Here is a 24,044-nt window from a genome sequence, read left to right as displayed (position 1 = left end):
TATATCTAGGAAGTGTGGTGTCTGCGGATGGTGGCACCGAACTGGATGTTGCCCAACGCATTATCAGTGCTATTTCCACTTTCGCTGCCCTGTTTAAAATCTGGAAATGGAGATCAAGTTGAGATTGTTTTGCACTAGTGTTCCTTCTTTGTTGCCACATGGGAGTAGCACATGGAAAGTAAACTCCACTGTTACTCAAACGCTCCAAGCTTTCGTCACTACCTGTCCGCGTCGTATTTTTGAAGTGCTCTGGCCTGACACTGTCTCCAGCGAAGAACTTCATCGGCCCACAGGCTTGCCACTCATACGCACTGCGATCGAAAGGTGGAAGTGGCAGTGGACAATTGAATTGCGGGCTATACTATGCAGTGGAATCCATTCTTCCAAGATGGCTGACCAGTGCGTCTTCCCAAGGGCACTTTGCGCAAAACAATAGAGGAGGAGTGCCAGCATCTTGGGAAGTCGTGGAGGGAGCTGAAGGGCATTTCCGGTAACCGCGAACGATGTCGTATAGGTGTCGTTAACGGGCTATACCCCACTGGAAATCGGTGATGGAATTAGTGAATTAGAGGCTTGTGTTGTGGGTCGAAGTATTCTGTACAGATACAGCTGATTTCAATTCAGATTAGTTGTTTTTGCATTTCTCAATTACTTTCAATTAAATGACTGATAGTGCGGTGAAAATTCGTGCAACTTATCTGCAAGGTTGCGTCATGGGTTCTTGCGCGCTTTTGTAGAAGAAACTGACCTTGACTTTGTATATGTTACATCGCTTGTTTCCACTTAAGTATTTAACATTACTTATATTTATTATAATATTTAAGTTAACATTTATTATTAAATTAGTTATACATGTTATTTGACCTAATCTTAGTCGGCGGACTCAACTTCCGTTTTCCTATTTTTAATTCAAAAGACTTCAGTATTTATTCATATATTCGAACTTAATATTACAAATCAGAGACATTTACGAAAAACATAATTACTGCATTAGATTAATTTTTTGTGTGTCTACTACGTTTTAGACAACAACTCATGGCACACTTTTCTGCGATCTTCCACTGACGTGGCGTGCTACGCAAAGTGGATAGATCCGCGCCATCTATTCGCTCGCACTCGCAACATTCGAAATAAATTTCGAATGCTGCGAATCCTGCCGCGCCACACCACCGTATTTTTGTGTTTGGTCCAAGGAATGTGCTTGAGGCGGTGGTTGCAGTGAATTTCGAACCGGAGGTACAACTTTTTTATTAATTCATGGAATCTTTGAAAGATATTGAAGCTACATCATATGTTTCCGAGGGCAAGGAATGCCACGACTCTGATCAATTAAAATAGAAAACAAATGACTTTGTAAGAACCACGGTAAAGATATCCACAGCGCAATGGAACGTGTGTGCTAATAATAACCCTCTTACAGGTGGACTACCACCAAAGAGACTATCGCGGGTTCGTTGAATTGGTCTTCATATATCTAGAAAAATTTTCCCTACTCAGTTGCATCTATGAAGCTTGAATTATGTCTTGTAGTCTGTGCTTTTTCTTCTTTTAGTCTTTGTTCGACTCAGAGCGGAGACAGCTGGTGTTTGTCTATTGGGATACTCTGTTCACTTGTAGGCCGTACTTGAATGGGATCTAATGACTTTCCAATCGCTACCTAACATAACCTTTTACTCCTTTCACCTTGACCTCAACACAGTCAAACCAATCTTGGCCAGTGAGTTCTCGTCAGTGCAAATTATATGCATACCATCGAAGATTTCTCTTCGTGTGGAGGTCTAATCATGTCCCAGTCATCGGGAGGTCTCCAGTATCGGCAGTATTTCTGATTAGAATACACTGACCAATACTGAGGGGTCACGCCCACGCTGTGTGTATCCGAAATAACTCCGCCACCGACAATAAATAGCATCTTTGATCCGTCGGTGAAGCGAGCCGTAACCATAAGAGTGATGTGTCATAACTTTTCAATACGTCACCGGCAGATAAAACGCTCAATAGGCTTGCAAAAGCCGCTATGCGAGTATTATTTCCAGGTTAATTCCACGTTTCAATGCCTTTTGTAATTGTCGGTAATTACGCAGGTGAGGTCGCTTTTCCACTTTTCTCATGAAATGGCCACTATTTAATGTGGGAGGGGTCAATACCAAGGATATAGTCACTACACCTACTGTTCACATTATAAAATGTAGGAAGGCGTGACAAGTATAAACTCGTGTAAGTCCGCAAGGTCGGTTATACGCTCGACATCCTCATTGCGTGCACCGAACGATTTCTCCATGACATCTATTACCGTTTGCCTTTTCACGCAAATGACCATTAAAATCTCCTGCAATGACGGTATAGTGTTTGACAGTCACGTTATAGGTCACAGTGACGTGTAGTTACGCTTTTTGCTTGGCATCGGCCCGATCTGCCGTACGCGTTGAAGAAATGAATCGTACAATCAGCTGATATAGTAGTGAACTTCATCAGCCGGTCTCTCTCCTTCTCTCTGATGGTCGAATAAATCACATAATTGATGAGTTCACTTTCTGAAAGAATATTACCTTCTAACTCATCATTTAGACGCTGTATCAAAAAAGTCGAAATATCGGAAGCTGGTGCTTCGGGTATAAGGGTTTTGTGTTCATCTTATGTGAGAAACTTTTTATACATATTTTTCCATTCGTGTATGGGCAGAAGTTAAACTGCGTAGAAATCAACCATCCATTGAATGTGAGGGCATAGACAAGATTCGGCAGGTTATAAAGGAGAAAATTTGCCAAGCTCTACGGTCCCAGCTAAGTATGTGCATAATCAATTCAGGACACTAATATTCTCCGGTTACGGAAGGCGTATGGCGGTACGGAAACGGCGTCGATAAGTCTACCTCTTGAAGTGGCAAAAAGAGCTATCTCCGCCAGCGAAGTCCTGATCTGTTGGGTCGTCTTCCGGCAACGAGGAAATTTCACTGAAAAGATGTTTTAGGTGTCTCGAGTTTGGACACATGACCAAAAACTGTATAAGTATACACTTCAGGTCCAAGCTGTACCGTAAATACAGAAAAAATGTAACATTGCCAAGGATTGTGATGAAAGGCCCAACTCTCTGTTCTGCAGACAAATCAATGGCATCAATAGCGCCCACATCATAAGCAGCAGCACTTGACCGGTGTCAACACTATGCGGAAATGAGGTTATTACAACTAAATTGGAACCGCTTCCAAGCAGCGCAGGATCTGCTTTCCCAGGCGATAATTAAAAGTAAAATTGACGTTGCCATTGTCTGCAAATAATACAACGACCAACACAGTGGAATTTGAGTTGCAGATAGGAGCGGAAAAACGGCAATATGGCTATGGAAATCGAGCTATAGAAGGAAGAATGAAGATTCTCGAGAGTGGTTTCACGCAAGCGAAAATAGGTGGTACATTCATCTACAGATGCTATGCTGCACCAAGTCTGCCAAGGGAGGAGTTCCAATCAATGGTGGAGAAGCTAGCGTGGGATGCAAGAGACCATACTTTAACGCTGAAGAATAGAGCAATCGAGAAACGAACGTAAAGCGCGTGCATTACTTCAAGTTATTTCTGGTCTGAATGTTGTTCTTGCAAACATTGGATGTGTCAACACTTTCCGAAGGAGGTGATAGATTTCTTACTCGTTAGCGATACTTTAGCGAAGGATCTTCAGTGGCACGTTGATGAGCAACTTAATTCCGGAAGACAGCTATAAAATGGGAAGTCAACAGGTTTACGAGGAAACTTTCAAAGAGGTTCTGCGACGAAACACAACGTGAGAAATGATAAGGCTTCCCAAATTGAAAAAGGTTACGACGAGCATGTGAGGCGTCAATGACAATGTGTGCTGGTTCCCAAAAACGAGCACTGAACTTCTGGAAGAACCCAGAAATCGAATAATGTCGGAAGATCTGCTTCAAAACACCGTCAATGAAACAGACACCGGTCTACATACGAGCAGCTACATGAACAATACAAAGAGGTGCGGAAAAAATTACATGTGGCTATAGTAAGAAGTGAATCCTTCAAGCGGCTGTGCAAGGAAGCTGATTCGAGCCCCCGGTGGCGGCGCATACAAAGCAATGATGTGAATCAAACGCAATCACTCTCCATCGATTACTTGCCCTAACTTGCTAAACGAAATATTATAGTAACGAACCTTTTCCCACAAAACGAGAATATCGCTTCCCTCCCTATTGTCCAAATGGATTCCGTCGAAATGCAAATGGTAAGCTATGAAGAGGTCCTGGTAGCTCCTCAAAAAGGCAGAAAATAAGGATCGTGGCTTAGATAGTATCCTCAACAATAAGCCAATAAGCAGCAGTGAATATAGCACCAAATATGGTATGCTACTTACCGAATGTCTTAAGGAGGGAGCATCTCCCAAAGAGTAGGAAACGTAGAGGCTAACTCTCATACTCAAGTCAGAAAATCCTCTGGGCAAACTGTCATCATACGGACCGATATGCTTCCTAAATAATACTGGAAAATTATTTGGACTAGAATAATCTACAAAAGATTACTTTCGATATCGAAAAGGAAGGTAGACGAAAGAAAATTCAATGACCGATACGGTTAACCTTGTGGCTAACATAGCAAAAGCCGCCCTCGAAGAGGACAAATGCTGTGCAGTTATAACATTTGACGTGAAGAATGCCTTCAGTTCCTCTAGATGGGGCGAAATACTGGAGGCCCTAACTAAATTCGGATGGCCGAAGTGCCTGGTGCAAATTATTGGCGACTTTTTAATAGATAGGCTTCTATGCCTACAGTTTGCGACATTCAGTCCTGGATGGAGAATGCAGTACTATTGTTCGCAGAAAATAATACGGAAGTGGTACTTATCACTAGGCAAAGGAAGAGTACGTCTATGAAGATGAAAGGACACAGATAATACATTCCCAGCCTGCCCTTAAGTATTTAGGCGTAATGATCGACTAGAGGCTAAGTTTCAAATTGCATGTGGAGAGCGCAGCAACTAGACATATAACACCGGAACACGGCTGGCGAGAATGTTACCGAATATACATGGCCCAAAGTCGAGCCTTCGCCTCCTTGTTTCAAGGGTGGTCCGCTCGAGTCTACTCTATGCAGCCCCCGTGTGGCCAGATGTACTCGAAAAAGGAAGTAAATAGAAGATAAATGGGAGCCCCGGCCTGCGTGATAGCACGGAGGATCCCAATTGGCATTCCGCCGAGAGAAGGACAACGCCTTTATCATCAAACATATCTCACCAAAGCACCTTCTATCCATCGGCGGCAGTCCGCGCGTTATGAAACTATCGCCGAGTCGCAGGAGAGATGAAACGAGTCAGTGAAAAGCCGATGGACACATAGAATCATATGGGATATTCAGAGATGAATCGAACGACCCCACGGCGAAGTATCTTTGGACCTAATGCAAGTTTTGAGCGGACATGGAAGTTATCGAGCATACCTCTGCCGATTTGGACATGATAAGTTGCCATATTTTACAATGCGACCGGACATTGCATAGGACTTATAACATGCGTTATTTCGGTGGTCGAGGTTCGTTGTTAAAAAAGCCGCATTAGAAGCTAAGATTGGGGAGCACTTCACTTCGAAAAACATGTTGAATCATGTTGAAATAGAAGGAGATATGAACTTTAGTCAAAAAAGTGATCGAAGGTATCCACAGGAAGCTTAGATAGGAGGAAGTCAGCCGGAATAAGGAACGAGCGAGGAGCACGAACGCGAACACGAGTGCAGGATAAATTCAGCCCCGCGACGTAATATAATACCGGAGTCTTGCGGGGAGAGTGGAAGGAGAAGAAGGTGGCTTTAGTGTATAGGGGTCCTACTGACAAATATATCATAAAATTGAAGATCAAATTACTTTAATTAAATGTTCATCTCGACTCAAGAAATCGCCAAAAAACTGCCTTCTGAAGTTACTTATTCACACTCCCATCTTTCCATATATATGCTTGAAAGGCGCATCCTATTTTCGCCTCTCAAACTCTTTTCATAATTTTCCTTTTGCCGTTCAGGTTGGCGGAAAACGAAACGATGCCAATTTGTTTCCTATTATTTTACCGGCGGTGAATTTCGTTTAACTTTTTTCCAGGTATGCCTTCATCGTATTTCTCTATTTCTCTTGCTGTTCGACGAAAGTAATTCATCCTTTTTGGGAGCGTCGACGAGAGCAGGCATATTGCCTAGGGGTCACAGGTCCTGACTCCGGTTCCATACAAAGCATCGTCTCTGCATGAAGTGGGATCATATAAATTTTGTTAAGTCATTCGATTTTAATATACTCCCAGCACACGTAGGTAAAGTTGTCTTAGGGTTCGTAGCTGAAAAGGGGGCCTTTGAACCTACGTCGACGCTACGATAATGATGAAAATTGTTTCTGGACAAGCAGCATTTTTTATGAATATTGGTTTTATGTGGCCGTTCTCCCGGCTTCGTTGCTGAACACGTTATCCTTTTTGAATTTCGCAGCAAGCCCACGTCCATCTTCGACGATGGATTGAGGTTGAAATTTAGCTGCCTATAACGGTGCTGAACAGCACCCAACCGCACACATCCTTTCCGACTTCATTTTCCTGCTGGCGAAAATATTCTTTTGCCGACTTGTGAATGTAGTGCCACTGGTTTCGCGCTATTGCTGCTACTATTCAAAAGTTGATAGTTGCCGATGGTGCGGCGAAAGAATGACGCAAATATTTCGAGTCTTGATGCACACAATATAAAAGGTTGCAATTCAGCCCGAAATTGGGTTTCCTTTTTGCAGTTTCATTTCTGCGGTATCGTTCTTCGCATTCAATGGGGCCGTTAGTGGCTCCTCTTCGCCTCTACATAACTTTCATCCCAATCCTGTCTGAATTCCTCGCTCTCTGTTCCGGATTATAGTCACTCGTTCCGAGTCGACAGCCGACTTTTACGAAGATAGTAGGGACTACAGTTCGTATGATAATGGGAAAGGTTCGGCGGTGGAATGCCTGTTGTAAATACCAGTGTACCGTTCCTCAATGCAGGCCGCTTCAAAGTGCATAACTGCAATCACTCTAGGCATTGAATTAAAGTTGCTTTCAGCTCTCAGTATTCATTGATGTCGTGATAGGACGAACGATGAATTGCGGTCAAAATGCAGTCTTTGAAACTGTAGAATCCTTTTTCGAATTTTTAAATCAATTATACAACAACGAGTTGGATATCCAAGAGGAAAAGGGGGAAGAGAATGGAAAAACTGCTGATGCTGCCGTGCTCACTGCTCCTTTTGAGGACATATCTGGGGCGGACAGACTAAGGAAATTAAGAAGACTGATCGATTTTTTCTCAGTGAAACTTTCATTATTTTCTGCCGTTCTGTGACCTCTAGTCCTTGAGGAAAGTTTTCATTATCTTCAAACGGAGCCGGGATATAAACTCAATATTTGTTCGCATAATTCAACTTTTTGCAAGGACTTAAACTTGCGAACCATTGAGCAGGATTTTCTATTGATTGCACATTGTCTTCTAAATTTCGTACCAATAAGAGTTATCAACCGTTGGAAGTTCTGCGTTTCTTTCAGAACTAAATAAATGGAAAATCTAATTTGAGGAGATTTTGCCTTCTGATAATCTGATGGGAAGAAATGAGGAGAAACCGCTACATATGTATATATTTCCAACGAATTCCATTTATTTTTGCACACAATTGTTGAAGTTTGGTTATTTTTAAGAAATTCTTAATTATATATGTATATATAATATTAGGTTGTTGCTCCGCTGGTTTATGACCGAGTTTGAACTCATACAGAAAAAGTATACGTTTTTGGCTCTTTTCCATCCTTTTTTCCTTTTTATTCACTGTTATCACAACGATGGTCAAAACTGAAATGGCTCTTTGATTAAATGTAGGAGTATTTATACTTCATTATCCGACAACAACAGCGCCAACTGGTGATGGTTTGATACACCAAAATCGCAACTAACTTTACTTCTTTGCCAAATCGGCCATTTCATATGCAACAACCGATCTATCTTCTGCATGTATATTAGCAAACTCCGTGAACAAATTAAAGAAATACTTATGAAAGTTAAGTTGTCTATTCAATTATAAGTGTAAAAACATCCGGAAAAGGCTACTTGCATTAATAACAAGGCTGTGACATGAATGTTTAGAACCGCGTTGGCCACCTTACAACTAAAGACTGGCACTGCTTCGTGAAACTTCAGTCCACCGCTACTAACCAGATAAGCATTACCAACTTCGTGCTCAAATGTCTAAAGACAGCACTTTTATCAAAACCCGCCCCTCTTAACATTCTCCTGTTGCATATCCCGCCCCTCCCTCTTTTCCGTACCTTGCTTGTTTAGGACGATCATCTTAATTTTTTTTATTTGTAGTTTCCCGTGAACACTGTGGATTTCTTCAGTCGAACTTATCCACCCTGCTTCGCTGGTGAGTTGCGACTAAACATTTAATCACCGTCACTGAGTGCAAAGTCGTTCTTTATGAGACTCAATGTTGCCTTTTCAGTACCAAAAGTAGTAAATTTAGTATTTATTTTTTGATTACAACATTAATTTATTACGCCACTATTATTAAATCACCATATTTATATACAAAAAATCAGTAATTAATTATTAGAGAGGAACCACCTCTCTCCAAAATGAATGCGTGGTACGCCTCTCGCTCTGGTTGCGTTTTCCTGCTGGACGAAGGACTTTAATTGAGCCAAGGAGACCCTTTGACCGTACGTCCGATATTGAGGCTATTATGATGTCGGCCGCACTCGAGGACTTCGAAGGAGTCCTTATAAGGAGGCTGCAGCGGCATCCGAGGGGAGTCCGTCCTAATTAGGACATGCGTACAGGATTCGAAATCCTTGGACACGTCAGCCATGGTTTCCGTGTAGTTGTTGGGTGGTGGCGACTTCAGCTTTAGCATTGCGTCGTTGAGCAGGCGCAACAGACCGGTAGCGTTGAGTACCGATCTGATGTCGAGTACAGGGTCGCCGGGGAGTCGCCGGTTATCCACGTAAAGCAACTGGGCGAGAATTGCAGCAAATTCTTCCCGAGTGGCATTACCTTTGACTAAGAAGAGTCCTCTTGGGTCATTATAACGGCCTTCAGCGTCCTGTGTGACCTTTTGAGCATCCCATTGGACGGCTGTTGGTACACGGTTCTCCGGTGGCATTTAAAGTCGAGGAATTTGCCCAACTCTGAGAAAAGGGACGACTAAACTACATATCCATCCTCAACATAGGGTCTCTTCACAAGATTGTGCAGTAGTGTCTTTCAGGGGTATCGCCTCAGGCCACCGCGTGAACCTATCGATTATTGTGAGGAAATAGCTGAAATCGTAAAGGGCCAATGATGTCGAAGTGGATTGTGTGTAAATGGTTGGCAGAACGAGAGAACACTCTTACCTCTTCACTCACATGCTTTGTAGTTTTTCACTTCTGGCGTGCGATGCATTGTCTGGCCAAGAATTAATGTCTTTGTTCATGGACGACCAGAAATACTTTCATTGTCCGGATGTCTGGGTGTACCAGATCATGAACAGCGTGAAATACTTCTTATCGGAAATCGCCCGGAATATATGGCCTTGGCCCTTGTCTGGGGTCTCGCAGTACATACTGCTTGTTGAGCCGAAGATAGGAAACTCCCTAAATATGTATTAGATTGTCGGAAAATTGACGGTGGCGAGGAAACTTGACCTCTGCAACAGGTGACGAACTGTCAGCCACCACGTTATCTTTTCCAGACACGTGCTGAATGTCGGAAGTTAACGACGGGACGCTTTGTTGGATTTTTGTTTCAAAGCTGTAGCTGTAGGTGCTGTAGTTTCTTTGGACGTGATTGAGCTGTTTCACTTTTCGGTGATTCACTTTTCGGTGAAGAACAACACTTAAGGCAACGTATGAGGCGTTGGCGGATACGACTAGGGGTATATCTTGCTGAGTGAATGCTATAAGTGTAGCAGCTTGGTGGTCTCAAACGCCTGGACAATCCTGGGAACCGGACAATCACGCGGGAGACTTTGGTTTTTGGACCATACAAGAAGGAGCTAAGGATCAATTGATGGTCGGCAGCTTTAGGCATGAAACGACGATAAAAATTTACCGTGCCTGAGAACTTTCTCAGATTCTTAACAGTTTTTGAAAGCGGGAAACTGTAAATCGCTTGAACCCAGACTGGGTCCGGTTAGATGCCTTCAGGGGTAATCAGGCGGCTGAGGAATCTCAGCTGCGATTGTAGGAATTTACACTTTTAATGTTAAATACTAGACTGGCCTGAAGGAGACGTTGAAAAATGCACTCGAAGTGTTTTAAATGTTCGTACTCAGAGGAAGACGTGACCAGAGCATCACCCAAATATACGAAACAGAAATTGAGGTTTCACAGGACAGGGTGGATGAATCTTTGAAAGGTATCCGTCGCGTTGCACAGTCAGAAGTCATCCTAGTGAACTTAAAAAGTCCAGAAGGTGTGCACATTGCCGTTTTCGGAATGTCTTCGGGAGCTGGGATCTGATGGTGTGCTTGACTAAGTCCAAGGTCGAGAAAATACGGCAGTTGGCAATTAAGTGCGCTAAATTGCTAAATTGGGATGGGATATCGGTCTGGAATGGCCTGAGCATTCAGACGTCAATAATCGTCACAAGGTTTCCATTCGCCATTGGGTTTAGGGACCATTTGAATGAATGTTGGCGAGGACCAACAACTGTTTGAAGGTTCGCAAATATCCTGCTTAAGAAGTTCTTCCAACTCTTTCCGAGCAACTGCGAGCTGCGGGGTAAAGGACGCACCTTAAAGAAAAAAGGGGAGCCAGTAGTGTTTGATATGGTGCTGGACATTATGCTAAACGAGCTCAGTAGTGAGGTCGCATCGAAAACGTCTTCAAAAATAATAGAAAGAGATGGATAAGATTTTTCCTGATGACCTAATGGAAATAATGGGGTCAATGAGGGACCCATTATGTATATCCAGAAGCAATTCATAGTGGCACAAGAAATCCGCCCCTAACATAGGTGTCCGCGATAATGAAACGCCAAAAAAACGCTAGTCGAAGTCATAAACTCAAGTCTACCTGACTGTGGCCATACGTGCAGATCAACGAAGACTTTGCTGCTGCGAGTTTCAATGATGCGCCTGTCTCGACAATGTAGTTGTGCCGGCTCACGGGGCCCTAGATTGTGAGGCGACGTGATTCTGCATTACGGCTAGAATTCCCCGAAAGTCTGATTTACTTGGCGAGAAATTGCAGGCGCTGGTACATTTTGTAGGCTTTTTAGAGAAACTACCATGGTACCAGCATGTCCCGACGACTTACTAATTGATTGCCTATTTGGGGGAGTGGATCTAGACCTTGTGCAAATGGTGCATCATGCTGCAGCTGAGCCTCCTGGCTTGAGTTGTCGCGAAATAACGCAATAGACCTCATGCACTTCGTCCGCACGGACGGCTAACGTATCCAAAGATCCAGAATCCGCACATGCCGGGATGGTCTGTGGGCCCTTCGCGAGCCACTGCAGCTACAAAAACTGTAGCAGCTTGGTACCGATTTTTTCACCACCCAACCGCTTCATTTCACGCAGCAGTTGGCTTAGCGCACGGTCACCGTTAGCTCTGTCAATACTCACTTACTGACGAGGAACCTGTTTCCATTTTAGGGACATCATTAGGGGAAGCAAAGAACCCACAAGAGAAAGAACACGCAACTGGAACGAACACAGAAATGAGCAGAAAGAGTGGAGGAGAGGGAAAACGGTCCAGGGCTGTGTCTTGCGGCGTTCTCTTTTCTTTTAATATTTTTAAGAGAAGAAGGCGGTGCCGACTCTTGCTGCTGTGTTTTACTTTAATACTGCCTTTACTTTTTTAAACTTAAACAACTCAATCACATATTTAAAAAAATGTAGGCCTTGGCTGCTGATGTTGCTGTTGTTGTGCTGGAGGTACTGTTGTGTTGAAAGTATCTGCGATTGCGGTTGTTGCAGTGGCGATTGTTGCGCTGTTTGCGGTTGCTGAAGCTGTGTGTAATGTGAATGATAGACGTTGTGATGATGGCTGGGTGGCGATTTCCTCAAACTGGAAGCAGAATATGATGTCGTTATTAACGGTAGTATTTATGGAGAGAAAACATTTGCCGATGTCGTGAAGTGTGGCCTTACTAAATTTTCCATAGACACCGGTGATTTTTGCGGATAAGATGGGGGCTATTGAGATGAAGCCTGTTGTAGATGCTGCACCTGCGGTTGTCGTAGCTGGTGGACAAGCGATCGGTTGCGGCGAGAGCGATAATTAAAGTTACTATATATACACTATATATATAGTAATTTTAATTACTACCGGATAGCAGAGTGGTTTGAGCACAAGGCTGTTTTACGGAATGGCAAAGGGATTTGTATCGTGATTTGACATCGGATACCAGTCGACTCAGCTGTGAATAGTCCCAGGCGAGCACAACGCTGACCACATTACCTCCTATGGTGTATTTTAATTCGGTAGTGTACCGTTATGGTCTTGAATGAAGTGCTCTAATACACTTCAAAGCCCTGACCCAATATGGAATGTTGCGCCAACGTATAATAATTGTTGGCGCAACGATCCAATTTGGGGGCCTTCAAGTGTATTAGAACACTTCATTCAAGACCTTAACGGTACACTGTAGTACAATGTAGGAGGCAATGTGCTCAGCATTGACTTCGCCAGAGAATATTTCCCTGATTTGACTCAGGTACTCATTCACATCAAAATCTTTGGCATTTGGTATTCGTTTCTGTTGTCTGCCAAAAGTACAATCAGGGTCTTTTAGGTGAGCAAACATGGATATTAAAACTTACGAACTTACGACATGCGTGCAACCCGCAATCATAGCGGCGCGAATTAATTGGAGCTTCAAAATGTCCAGAGTGGATAGATTGGTATTTATTGACTAAAACATGGAAAACAAATATAGTCTACTGTGGTGTGCTTCAATTAATTTCAAAACGCCAGCATAGGAATAGAAAAAGCGTTTTGTCTTCCAATAGGAGAACAACCCCCAGTAACCTTCCTTCTCGGCACGAGATGTTCAACGCAGAGTCTATACGTCTCCCCAATCGGTAAACCTTAACTTTATACGATACGCCTCTTCCAAATATGATTCCACGAAAGTTTTTTGGGAAGCTATGAACGAAATTTCCCCCGAAATCCAATACCTTTCCAATTCGATGCATTGTTATCTTAGAGTTTTAATTGTGTACATAACATTAGAATTGAAGTTCAGTATACATGGGTATGGCATAAAATACAACCACAAGAGTTGAAAACCTTTTTTTTTTTGCTTGAATCTAAGTAAAGTAAGTAAATTAATAAGACTGACTAGGCTGACCCTGACCAATGTGCGAGGCCAGGTAAAAGCAGTAGGATCACTCTCAAGACCATTCGACATCAACAACGGTCTATGACAAGGGGATGCCCTATCATGGGTCCTCTTTAACCTGACCCTCGAGAAAGTGATCCGTGATGCCGAGGTAAATGCGAGAGGTACGATCCTCTTTAAGTCCACCCAACTACTGGCCTATGCTGACGATATCGACATCATGGGAAGAACCACTCGGAACGTACAAACTGCCTTCATCCAGATCGAGCAGGCGACGATTGGCGCGAGATCTTGGGCTGCACATCAATGAAGGCAAGACAAAATATATGGTGGCAAGGTCAGCACCGAAGACGAAGCAACCAACAACATCAAACCGCACTGGTCAAACAAGAATAAGGATAGGAGAATACAACTTTGATACCGTTGACAATTTCTCCTATCTAGGGCCGAAAATCACAACCGATAACAGTTACGATGATGAAATCCGCGCACGGTTGTTGTCAGCCAACAGAGCCTATTTCAGCTTACAAAAACTGTTCCGCTCGAAACGTCTCACCATAGGGTCAAAGCGCTTACTGTACAAGACTATGATCTTGCGAGTCCTCATGTTTCCTCGGAAACTTGGGTCGTTAACAAGAAACATTTGCGAACTCTTGGCCACGTTCGAGAGAAGAATCCTCAGAAGAATTTTTGGCCCTCTACATGAGGATGGACGATTCCGTAGCCTACACAATGACGAAATCTATGAGCGATACCATGACCGTCCGATTGTGGATAAAATCCGGCTTAGGTTACGGTGGGCGGGTCACTTAATCCGTATGGAGAGGATGGTCCCACCCGGAAAGTCAATAAGGGCAGTATTTATGGTAGAAAAAGAAAACGAGGCAGACCCTGCCTAAGATGGAAATCGGTGGACCTCGGCGCAAAACCGGGATGTCTGGAGTTCCTTATTAAGGCAGGCCAAGACCGGATATCGGTTGTTGCGCCGTTGATGATGATGATAAGTACGATCATATTGTATAAAAGTTCTATTAAGCACCGTTTTGCCACATTTTTTAGTACCATAATTTCTCCGTTGATTGTTGTCTTACCACCGCTCAAACAACAGAGAACATCTCACGCGATTACCGGCCAATACGAATGTGAAAGAATCCTGGAACCAAATTAAAAACACGATTTATTAAGCGGCCTATTTTACTCTCGGGGTCATCAAGCCAGGTAAGCGGTTCATTTACCAAGACTCATGGACGTCCAAATGAAGGTCCGTGAAAAGCGAATTGGCAAATTCACTAGAATGCCAATCGAGAAGCAATAAAAATGATCGCTGTTACCCAAGCGTTCCATTCTAAAGATCTCTACGATAAACTAAATACTAGAGGAAGAGCGAGAGAGATCTGTATTGACACTTCGACACCAACGACCATAAGAGATTGAACACTTCTGTTGCGTTAATGACAAGAGCGGTACTGTGCTTACCCATCGACAAGCGGTTAAATGGATTCGGGAGCTTATCGTGCAGATTTCAACTGAAGCATTTGTGCATCGTCCACTTCCATAAGCACTGCTAACATTCTGATCAATTCAGCGCCACTGATGCTCAAAGGTGGCGAGGAGACAGGCAGCCAAATAGAACCTCTATGTGGTGGTACTGAAAATCACTGTATTTACATTCATTTGCTGGTCATAATGCAGTAGACGAATGTTCCAAGCCGTTGGGCGATCAGACTCATCTGTAATGGCTTCGGTCACAAAGTCTCACCAGAGGTTATTTGGTACCATGGCGACCGGGATAGCCTTTCGGGTTCACATATCTCAAGAGACTTACGGGTGCATGTGGTCTGCGTCCGGTTATTAGCGGTTCATAGAGGTTTTATTCCTTAGTTCGTAACAGGCTTTAGGTACCTCTTACATTCACCAGTATGAATGCTGAGCCTGTACCTTTGAGATTGTCACAGTGGAACTCTGATCGTGGTGAAATAATCAATCCATATCCTAAAATGGCCTGAACGGTACGTGCTCACCTAATAGCGGAGACTCCGCTAAGAACTGTGACCAAACACTGTGGCCCAGTGTGCTCCTCAATCGGATTATTGAGACGTCATCGCTCCATCTTAGGCAGAGTCTGCCTCGTCTTCGTTTTCTACTATGGATATTGCCCTTATAGACTTTCCGGGCTGGATCATCCTCATCCATACGGGTTAAGTGACCCGCCATCCGTAACCTATTCAGCCGGATTTTATCCACAACCTGATGGTCATAGATTTCGTCGTTATGTAGATTACGAATCGTTCATCCTCATGAAGGAGGCCAAACATTCTTCGGAGCGCTCTTCTTTCGAACGTGGCCAAGAGTTCGCAATTTTTCTTGCTAAGAACCAAAATCTCCGAGGAATACATGAGAACTGGCAAGGTTATTGTCTTCTATAGTAAGAGCTTCGATCATATGGGGAGAAGTTGCGAGTGGAATAGTTTCTGTAAGCTGAAATAGGCTCTGTTGGCTGCCAGCAACCGTGCGCGGATTTCATCATCGTAAGTGTTATCGGTTGTGATTTTCGACCGTAGATAGGAGAAATTGTCAACCGCCTCAAAGTTGGTCTGCTATCTTTATTCTTCCCATTTGACCAGTACGGTATGATGTTGTTGGTTGGTTGGTTTTCGGTGCTGTCGTGCCTTCATTGATGTGCAGCCCAAGATCTCGCTCCGATAGCCGCCTACTCGATCTGGATGAAGGTAGTTTGTGTGTTTCAGGTCGTTCTTCCCATGATGTCGATATCGTCAGCATAGGCCAGTAGTTGGGTTGACTTAAAGAGGATCGTACCTCTCGCATTTACATCAGCACCACGGATCACTTTCTTCACGACCACGTTGAAGAGGACGCATGATAGGGCATCCCTTTGTGGTAGGCCGTTGTTAATGTCGTCGGATACCCCAGTTTTACCCTGGTTATGCTATCATAGGCGGCTTTAAAGTCGATGATATCCATATTCCAACAGTTTTTCCATCGCTTGCCGCAAAATGAAAATATGATCCGTTACTGATTTGGAGTGAAGCCAGGTCTGGGCAAATGATGTTCTGGGCGTATGGGGCTATCCGACCTAGCAAGATAGCTGAGAATATCTTATAGATGGTACTAAGCAACGTGATACCTCTATAATTGCTGCACTGCGTGACATCTCCCTTTTTATGGTGTTGTGTAAACACGAAACCTTATTAACATTGGTTTACTGCCTGTCTGTCTGTAGGTCACACGCAGTTTTCCCGGATTGACACCAAATTTGGTAGAAAGCTGGGAACTGTGAACGCTCACGCATGTAGTGAGTTACATCCTTTTACGTCGAATTTAAGGAGGGGGGGGTCCCCATACATTCAAAAGAGGTGTGTAAATTTTTTTTCATTAAATATAGTCATTGGGGGGTATCAAATTAAAAGTCCCCATTAGTACTTTTCGAAGCTGGCCTTAGTTTTGACATTTGTCAGAAAGGTGGGGAGTGCGGGGAGTTGAAATTGATCATTTCTTTAACGAACCCATTCTCATAAACTACCCAACCGAAAAATCTGAAAAAAATCAGGAGGCTGCCACTGTACGGTACCTAGGCTCTGAAATACCCTCTGTATCGATACCTGTTGAAATAGAGTTAATAATAGTACATTATTATAATTTTTTGCAATTGACAGGAAAACCGCTCTTAAGTTCATCCTAGAATCATGAAATTTTGCAGCATAGAGCATGATCCTGCCAAATTTGGCGCAAATCGCACTATTACTAACAAATAAAAATAAAACCAGATAGCTTTCTCCTACTACGATATATTTTAATAGTTAGTAAGTACGTATTTCGAGAGCTACTTACTCTCTTCCTCAGTACTTAAGCTACTAAATCATTGGTAAGTTTTTCCTGATTTTTAAATAAAACAAATTAAAGGTCTGTAGGGACAGATTATAAGAAGTTGTTTAAAATTTAAAGATCCGTATGTGGGTACATATTCTAAAAGGTAAAGAGAAAAACGGAAAAAGCTCCACATGCAGGTAGGGATGATCTTATAACTTTTGGGTTGATGGCTGTCAATTATCAATAGTTAGTGGGTGGTGCTGCAATGATTGCAAGATGGTCTACATTGGCCAAACAAAACGCCTCATCACGACTAGGTTCCAAGAACGCCTAAAGTAGAGAAGGGAGAAAGACGAGGAGCCAACACGGTGCCTTCTTCGGTTGCGATGCACGTCATCGAGGAGGGTCATTCAGTGACGAGGCCAAATCTGGAGCTGGTACGACAAGTGAATAAGCCACACATCTTGGACGCATGGGAGAGCTTGGAAATATTACGAAAGGATGCGGCAAAATTGATGAACACAGATGGAGGGAATTGTGCATCGAGGCTAATTAAAAAACTTGCTGACAAACATAGGGACCGCACCACCCACTAACTATTGATAATTGACTGCCGTCAACCTTTGTATTCTTCAAGGATAAATAAGTGGATTGATAACCATCAAGTCAAGCTTCAACATTTGTGTATCATTTCATAAATGGTTAGTCAAAATACGGTCGGTAACAGGCTGTTGAGGCTTTGGTCAGTCATCACTTTAGCAATCCTATGTATAACAGTAAGAAATCGCCTCATCATATATGTACAAGGCGATTTCTTACTTTTCGATATACATAACTATCAGAATTGACATCTCTATTGAAGTCAAGGAAGGTTAACATCCAAAGTTGTTGATTTACATACATTTTCCAATTGACTGAATTAACGGAAGTTCTATTCTTAGAACAAATCTATTCATTCATATTCTTCAATTGTGATTACGAAAGCAAATTCAGTCGCTCATTACCAACTGTAACACTTATTTTTCGTGGGCTTCATTCGAAAGCTCCTCCATCATTTCATTATCGTCTCAATCAATAGTTAACAGGCTCAATTAACAAGCATTTTATTGCTTGAATCGCCGTGAAATTGTTCAATCCACTTCATTCACTCGCTCCATAGAATGATACACTGCAATGATTAATGTTATCTGAAACCTATTTGGCCAGCCCGAATATAACAGCCCCAAATAATTTATGATAAGAAATGAATGGAGGCGAGGAGTACATGGGCCAAAAACAAGAAACTCCAACTTTTGATGAAGTCGGCGTGATGCAGTCATTAATCAATATCATCACTGCCCGCGTACAACTATCATCGACGTCATCGTTATCGGGCTAGTTAGTAGTCAAAAAGCGGATATTAAACGCAACGGAATACTCGTGGATAGTATTATCTACGGAGGACGTCTGCGTTGTTTACGCTACTCGCTGATCACTGTCCTTTGTTGTCCGTTGACTTCTATTTCACGCCCAGCCAATCTGTTTTTTACTAGTTTAGCTCATTTGATGGAAAACCACAGACTGTCAATCATAACACAAAACCTATTATTCCATGGACGATGAGGGATGAAAGGTACCGCCCCCGGTTCTGTACCCTATCGAACGGAGCAGCACGTATGTGTGTAAGGAGGTGATGACTGGAGTCAGTTCTTGATGATGTTTTGATGCAAACATCTGCCCCGGCAGACACTTAATTGGACTGTCAGCAGGCTAAGATTTGGTTGAGGAAAGTGGAAAAGTGGCCTACCAAGGCTATCATCGCGTTATCGGCAGAATGCGCTAGAATTTCCACCTTGCCTGAAATAAAACCAAGATCTCGTTTACGATAGAAGAGAATAGAAAAGAAGGTAATTATAAAGGCACAGATAGGAACGTTTTGTAAGACTCGTTAGCACATCGAGATCTAAACGGGGCGATAACGATACTCAACCGAACGCAGATTCCTAGACTCTCACTTTCAAGTGGGTATCACATTAATTGCATCCTCGGTCGGGTTGAGGCAGCTGCAACTAAGAATTCATCTGAAAGAAGGTAGGGTTCAGCTCATTACCGTGAGTGGAATTTAGGAAGAAAGGAATTAAGTGTTTTGCTTTCATAGATTCATTGTATGCATCCCAGCCCCGAATCATCCTTAATTTATTCTATCACATGCTCGATTGTGTAGGGATTACATCAACTATTGCTTTTACGGTCTGTCAGGTATTCAAGATTTCATCCTTGAGTAATCCTTTTCCATCTATGAATAGATGAAAGGCAGCAAGTTACGGCTGTAATACGGCTTGCCTCGATTTCACCTTGCCTATTTACGGTGTGCGTTGTCGATCATATATAATCCGCTTTCGGTTCATTGGTAGGCAGACACCCAAATCGGGATGTGAAAAAATCAATTGTTAGTGACTGTGTCGTGTGGGAAAATATGAATGTAGGACGTGAAAAGAACCGCTTTGGTTTGCTCAGAATGTCATCGCTAAATGTATCTTGGCAAGAATTGGTCTGGAAGAATTCTGCAGATTTCTATTGTTATGCAGCAATTGAGGGTATATTGGCTCTTAATAATCGCAAATGTAATCTACATGTAGTTTTTCCTCTCATTGCTTAGGAATTGGCTTTTGTGTTCCTCGTCGACTTTCTTCATGGCAATTTTTGACTGGATAAGTTTGCATGTCATGTTTAGTTAAGGCTTGATTGAACAGAATTGTAGTCGACTCTCCACATGTATTCATAGATACTAATTTTTCCAGCACTGCCTTAGCTGAGCAATATGGAGAGGTTGAAGCGATTAGGCTATGCGGCAGCCACATCAGTTTTGGTTTTCAGTTGTCTTTTCTCGAGCGGGTCTCGGAAAACTAGTATCTGTAATACGATCATTCGATTCCATCTTTGTGTTGCATCGAGCTGACGAAAAGATCCATTTGATTGCATACAATATTTTTCCTTTTATCTAGCACCCATTATCCTTTTTAAGGTTTTGTGTGAAACAAAACCTTATTGGAATCGATTCGATGTCTGTCTGTCCGTCTGTCGGTCTGTCACAGCCGATTTATTCGGAAACGGCTGGACCGATTGTCATGAAAATTGGTAAGAGTATGTGATCTGCCGTTCCCTTTACATGCAGCAAATGGCGCCATTTTGTATTAAGTTTAAGGGGGGGGGGGGCTTCCCATACATGTGAAAGGAGGCTGCAAATTTTTTTTTCACAGAATGTAGCCATGTGAGGTATCAAATGAAAGATCTCAATTAGTACTTTTAGAAACTGGTTTAATATTTAATATTGTGTGAAACATAGGAGAGTGAGGGCTCTAAATATGACGATCAAAAAGTGTAACAGGTCTCGTTCTCAGAACCTATCCAACCGAAAAATCCGAAAAAATCACAGTAGTGCATCTCTATGAAATCTAGGCCTCAAAATATATCCGGTTCCGATATCTGCACAGATAAAGTTAATAACAGTATATTTCTACATTTTAGAAATTTACCCGGCACCCCCTGTATGTTCATCACAGTTTAGGTAGAGGAGAGGTTAAGGTAATGTCGGGAAAATGCGACCCGAGAATTATTTTGCCGCATTCTTTGTTTAAAATTCGGCTATCAGATTGTGCAATTTGCGTACTCGCGGAGAGATTTCAGGGTTGAGTTTTGTGCGGATTTTTTTATTGGTTTTCTTTCGTTTAAAGCCGACTTTAAAGCGCACATTTTTTAGAGATTGACTTTTGAGAAGTTGAGTTTTAAGGGGTGATAAAGTACAAGGTAAAGGGGTTGCTAGATTAAGAACAAACACCTTAGTTTTGTCAGCTATTTTAACGATAAGAATGTTTTAGGTGAGTTTTGTTGAGACCTCCAAATCTCTTGTTCCCGCATTAGGATAAGGAAAATCAATTAGAAATGAGTTGTGTTAAGTCACTTGTTAATCGACGAAAGCTAGAATCAATTGACCAGGGAGACTGGATTTCAAGCACGGAGGATAAACAGCTGACTTGTCCAGTTTTTATAAGGGATATGAGTGAACGCTGAATCAGGAGTACCGCTGGGGAATAACAAATTGAATTGATTCATTTTAAAGAAATTTGTATTAAGGTGTGTATACGCGAATTATGTTTTTCTTTTCCGTTGACTGAATCTACCTTTCCAATAAATCATTTTGTAAATTGAGGGATTAATTTAGATCCGCAGCCCATTAACCCGAAAGTGATTTGTTTTAATACTCAGGGAGTTGAATTATAGGTGCAGAACTATAGCTGATCAAACGCCTTTAGCAAAACACCAAAGTGTTCTTTTGGACACTATCAACACGTGCAGCGTCTGTTAATGAATAATTTGGCTCAGCGAATTTCAACCACCGTGAAGTACGAAAAAAGCTTTAGAAAGTTTTCCCTTTGATAATATATAACTCCACTAAACATTAATATTTCATTGGTTAATAGCCGACGTAATGAAAGAAAATTTTATGACGGTGTTACGGAGTGAGAGAGATGTTGATATTCACCAGGAAACTGAAAACAGCTTCATCAAATTTAATGTAATTTAATTAGAACTAGAAAAGTAGAAAACTAGAAAATTTTGTAAATTCTTTAAAAACAGCAAAAAAAATAAGTTAAAAAACGAGACAAGTTGTACATACTGGTCCTCCAGATTGGGGGTTGGGTATGGCTGACTAGGCGATATGGAAAATTACATGTTACGTAACCACAAAAGGAGCCTCTAACGCGACTGATCTTAAAACCCCGTACATGACAACAAGAGGGGCCAAACCATGTTTGTCTTTTATTCCGAAACGTCCGCTCCCTAGACAGGTCAAAAGTTGTACCCTGCTTCCAATGTAAGATCAAATCTAATGTCACATCTCTCAATTAAGCACGAAGATTTTGACAGAGATGGAATCGGCATTCGAGCGAAACATTAGGGTCCATATGCTGCTCAAAATTAAAATTGGATGCCGATTATTCAACTAGCAATGTCACGAAAACTGATCAGTACAAAAGCGCGGGCCTCCTGAAGTGAGAACACTTTTAACCAAATCAACCATACGCTCACCGAACGCTTCCACCTTTTAATTTTGATGAATGCCAGAGTATGTATGAAGCCAATATAGACTGGGATCACCACTTCGTTGGTAGGGTGCTCCATTTAATCCCTTGATGCAATCGGATGGGAGTGAACATTGATGCCATTCATAACAAATTCCTTTGTAACATGGACAACATAGAAAGGGGTGCCGTAGTAACCGCAGATAAGAGAGGTCCTGGGAATGAAGTATCGACAAATGATTTAACGGTCATCTAACGCCACGGCGATGATTGTAAGCTAATAACGGAACGGAAGAATTTTGCATAGTAGGTAATACAGAAATTTCAAAAAACGTGGGACATCAGGCGATTTATCATGAACCCTATAGAACGGAGAAACGACCGCACAAACAAAAGAGCAAGCCTGGGGAACCAACCTGCCCATAAACTAGAGAATTTCCAGGAACCCAAATCATCAGAAAGAAGCAATGCACTCCTCGATGGATATAAAAAGGGGGATATCACGCACTTCAACAATTATAGACGTATTACGTTGTTGAGTATGAGATATAAAATATTATCCGCTATCTTTAGAGAGCCACATGCGCTAAAAAAAATACTTGCCTGTATCTCCGAAGCCTTACTCCAGGCATATCATAAACAAGTCAGATTTTCTCACAGCGCAAGGCATGTTGGTATATGGCCATCAGTTTCTCCATCTATTCATCGACTCTAATACCGCCTATGATCGTAGACCGATCGTAGACCTCGGGGCAAAATCGTGATGTCTGGAGTTGCTTAATAAGGAAGGCCCAGACTGGATACCGGTTGATGCGGCATTGATAATGATTTTTTTCAGAGTCTTAGGGGAAGAACAGTGCCGTCTCTGTAATGTAACTTACCTAATATTAGCACTGAGTGTCAGGCATTTAGGCTCAGAAAATCCTACCTACTTTAACAATATAAAGGAGCCCTGGCGGTAGTGGCCAATGCTACGCTTATCCGCCGATGATTCTCCGCAACAGCAATCACGTTTGTAGAATGGTACATTTCTACATAGTTTTAACTAGACCGTATGAGAGCCCCAGAATGTCTAGGGAAGCCGTAAGGGACTTAGGTACAATCCCTGTAGCTGACAATGTTATGGGAACTACAAGCGCCCTCCCGAGATACCAAATTTCATTGATGAATACATGCTATAAGCAGCAAGTACCGCCTGCGGCTCATATCAGTAAACCGGGCATGCTCCTGTGATCAGCCCATGCTTGATGCAAGATTTATTTAAATCACCTTACATACAGCATTTTGTCTGATTATGTATTATACCGGCGTCATAACAGTGCAGAAATGAGATGGAACAACATCTCTCTCATTATCCACCCGTTCTTTCACTATGAGCTTTTAGCGACACCATCCTGAATGGCATAGATCCTCCGTCTCAGCAAACGGCTCGCCACCACACATTCGATCCTGTTCGATAAATGCAGGTCAATAATGGCTTCCAGAAAAAATTCAAGTGTACATTTCTCTCATTTAACATTCAATGATCCGCCCCTGGTCTGCCTTCACTCCAATCAGAGGCTTGAAAGATAGACCCTTCAGGTTAAGTTATCGTGCAATCTGCCTTAAAAACAGCCGCATAAAAGAGACTCACTTCCGAGGCAGGACCATTCGCTTCGTAGCCGAATATGGGTGATGCATTCGGGACTATAGCACTCCGTATCTATCGTTGGATGCTATCTAGATTGGTCTTCATCCAGGGAAATATTCTCAATGCATATGCCTTTGAAGGAAAAGCGAATATTCAATGGACTTATTTTATATTTCCTCTCTCTCCTCTCCTTTCCGCTCCCCACGC

The sequence above is a fragment of the Hermetia illucens genome, chromosome 2 (genome assembly GCF_905115235.1).
Source record: "Hermetia illucens chromosome 2, iHerIll2.2.curated.20191125, whole genome shotgun sequence".
In the NCBI taxonomy this organism is placed as follows: domain Eukaryota; kingdom Metazoa; phylum Arthropoda; class Insecta; order Diptera; family Stratiomyidae; genus Hermetia; species Hermetia illucens.
Note: the sequence above shows the minus strand (reverse complement) of the source record.